Raw genomic sequence first — 2,739 nt, forward strand, 5'->3', positions numbered from 1 at the left:
TTCCCCTCCCTCGCCCATCCCCCCTCTCATTCCCCTCCCTCGCCCATCCCCCTCTCATTCCCCTCCCTCGCCCATCCCCCTCTCATTCCCCTCCCTCGCCCATCCCCCTCTCATTCCCCTCCCTCGCCCATCCCCCTCTCATTCCCATCCCTCGCCCATCCCCCTCTCCCCCCCCCAATTCCCCTCCCTCGCCCATCCCCCTCTCCCCCCCCCAATTCCCCTCCCGCCCATCCCCCTCTCCCCCCCCCCAATTCCCCTCCCGCCCATCCCCCTCTCCCCCCCCCAATTCCCCTCTCCGCCCATCCCCCTCTCCCCCCCCGCCCATCCCCCTCTCCCCCCCCCCCAATTCCCCTCCCTCGCCCATCCCCCTCTCCCCCCCCCATTCCCCTCCCTCGCCCATCCCCCTCTCCCCCCCCCAATTCCCCTCCCTCGCCCATCCCCCTCTCCCCCCCCCAATTCCCCCCCCTCGCCCATCCCCTCTCCCCCCCCCAATTCCCCTCCCTCGCCCATCCCCCTCTCCCCCCCTCGCCCATCCCCCTCTCCCCCCCCTCGCCCATCCCCCTCTCCCCCCCCCCAATTCCCCTCCCTCGCCCATCCCCCTCTCCCCCCCCAATTCCCCTCCCTCGCCCATCCCCCTCTCCCCCTCTCCCCCCCCCAATTCCCCTCCCTCGCCCATCCCCCTCTCCCCCTCTCCCCCCCCCAATTCCCCTCCCTCGCCCATCCCCCTCTCCCCCTCTCCCCCCCCCAATTCCCCTCCCTCGCCCATCCCCCTCTCCCCCCCCCAATTCCCCTCCCTCGCCCATCCCCCTCTCCCCCCCCCAATTCCCCTCCCTCGCCCATCCCCCTCTCCCCCCCCCCAATTCCCCTCCCGCCCATCCCCCTCTCCCCCCCCCCAATTCCCCTCCCTCGCCCATCCCCCTCTCCCCCCCCCCAATTCCCCTCCCTCGCCCATCCCCCTCTCCCCCCCCCCAATTCCCCTCCCTCGCCCATCCCCCTCTCCCCCCCCCAATTCCCCTCCCTCGCCCATCCCCCTCTCCCCCCCCCCAATTCCCCTCCCTCGCCCATCCCCCTCTCCCCCCCCCAATTCCCCCTCCCCGCCCATCCCCCTCTCCCCCCCCCCAATTCCCCTCCCTCACCCATCCCCCTCTCCCCCCCCCCAATTCCCCTCCCTCGCCCATCCCCCTCTCCCCCCCCCCAATTCCCCTCCCTCGCCCATCCCCCTCTCCCCCCCCCCAATTCCCCTCCCTCACCCATCCCCCTCTCCCCCCCCCCAATTCCCCTCCCTCGCCCATCCCCTCTCCCCCCCCCAATTCCCCTCCCTCGCCCATCCCCCTCTCCCCCCCCACAATTCCCCTCCCTCGCCCATCCCCCTCTCCCCCCCCCCAATTCCCCTCCCTCGCCCATCCCCCTCTCCCCCCCCCAATTCCCCTCCCCCCCCCAATTCCCCTCCCCCCCCCAATTCCCCTCCCTCGCCCATCCCCCTCTCCCCCCCCCAATTCCCCTCCCCCCCCCCAATTCCCCTCCCCCGCCCATCCCCCTCTCCCCCCCCCCAATTCCCCTCCCTCGCCCATCCCCTCTCCCCCCCCCCAATTCCCCTCCCTCACCCATCCCCCTCTCCCCCCCCTCGCCCATCCCCCTCTACCCCCCCCTCGCCCATCCCCCTCTACCCCCCCCTCGCCCATCCCCCTCTACCCCCCCCAATTCCCCTCCCTCGCCCATCCCCCTCTCCCCCCCCCCAATTCCCCTCCCTCTCCCCCTCCCTCTCTCCCCCCCCAATTCCCCTCCCTCTCTCCCCTCTCCCCATCCCCCTCTCCCCCCCCCAATTCCCCTCCCTCGCCCATCCCCCTCTCCCCCCCCCAATTCCCCTCCCCTTCCCTACCCCCGAGTCCCCCTCCCTCTAGTCCCAAGTCCCCTCCTCTCCTCTCCCCCCCGATCCACCCACCCCCTTGTCCCCTCAGTACCTCCCGCTCCTGCTTCTCCTGGCGCCGCGCTCTCGCTCTCGGTACCGATTCCGGTCCCGCTCTCCCCTCACTCCACGGCCTGCCCGATCCAGCTCGAGCTCGGCTCCATCTCTGGGCGAGCCACTGCTCTCCCCTCCGACACTGGCCCCGCCTCCTGCTCGCTCACTCACTCAGCATCGACTGAGCAGCCTGGAGGACCTCCCTGCCTTTAGGAGGAGTGAGTCTCAGCTGCAGCTCAATCTATGACAGAAAGTCTCATCTTTACCGGCAAAAAGAACTATTTATGCAGTAAAAGGGTGCAGACAGGTTAAATGAATGGGCAAGAAGGTGGCAGATGGAGTTTCATGTGGGGAAATGTGAAGTTATCCAGTTCGGGAGCAAGAATAGAAAAGCCAAATGAGTTTAATGAGGGAGAGTAAGAAGTGCTGATATGCAGTGGGATTGAGGAATCCTTATACATGAAGCACAGAAAGTTAATACACCAGCTGGAGATTTTTAGTATAAGGAGCTCGCCGTTTCGGACTGAAATGAGAAATTTCTTCACTCAGGCTTGTGGAAGTTTGGAATTCTGTATCCAAGACAACTGTCAGTGCTCCGTTGTTGAATATATTCAAGGCTAAGTAAGTAGTTTTCGAGGGCACTGAGGGAATCAAGGGATAGGGCAGAAAGTGGGTTGAAGTAGTAGCTCAGCCATCGTCTTATTGAATGGCAGATCAGGTTTGAGGGGCCGTATGGCCTACTCCAGCTCCTCTTTCTTAAGTTCTGAAGAGTCTCTGCA

General features: G+C 66.4%; 1 protein-coding gene across 5 annotated transcripts in view; it reads right to left on the reverse strand.

Annotated features, from left to right (window-relative positions):
• osbpl8 (oxysterol binding protein-like 8) overlaps positions 1-2,117 on the reverse strand; it is a 435,666-nt gene extending 433,549 nt beyond the window's left edge. For all 5 annotated transcript variants that reach the window (XM_068050088.1, XM_068050083.1, XM_068050086.1 and 2 more), the window contains exon 1: positions 1,962-2,117. The gene's annotated coding sequence lies outside the window, so the exon portion shown is untranslated. The remainder of the gene's footprint in view (positions 1-1,961) is intronic.
• Positions 2,118-2,739: the final 622 nt, after the last annotated feature.

Source organism: Heterodontus francisci, chromosome 18 (genome assembly GCF_036365525.1).
Source record: "Heterodontus francisci isolate sHetFra1 chromosome 18, sHetFra1.hap1, whole genome shotgun sequence".
In the NCBI taxonomy this organism is placed as follows: Eukaryota; Metazoa; Chordata; class Chondrichthyes; order Heterodontiformes; family Heterodontidae; genus Heterodontus; species Heterodontus francisci.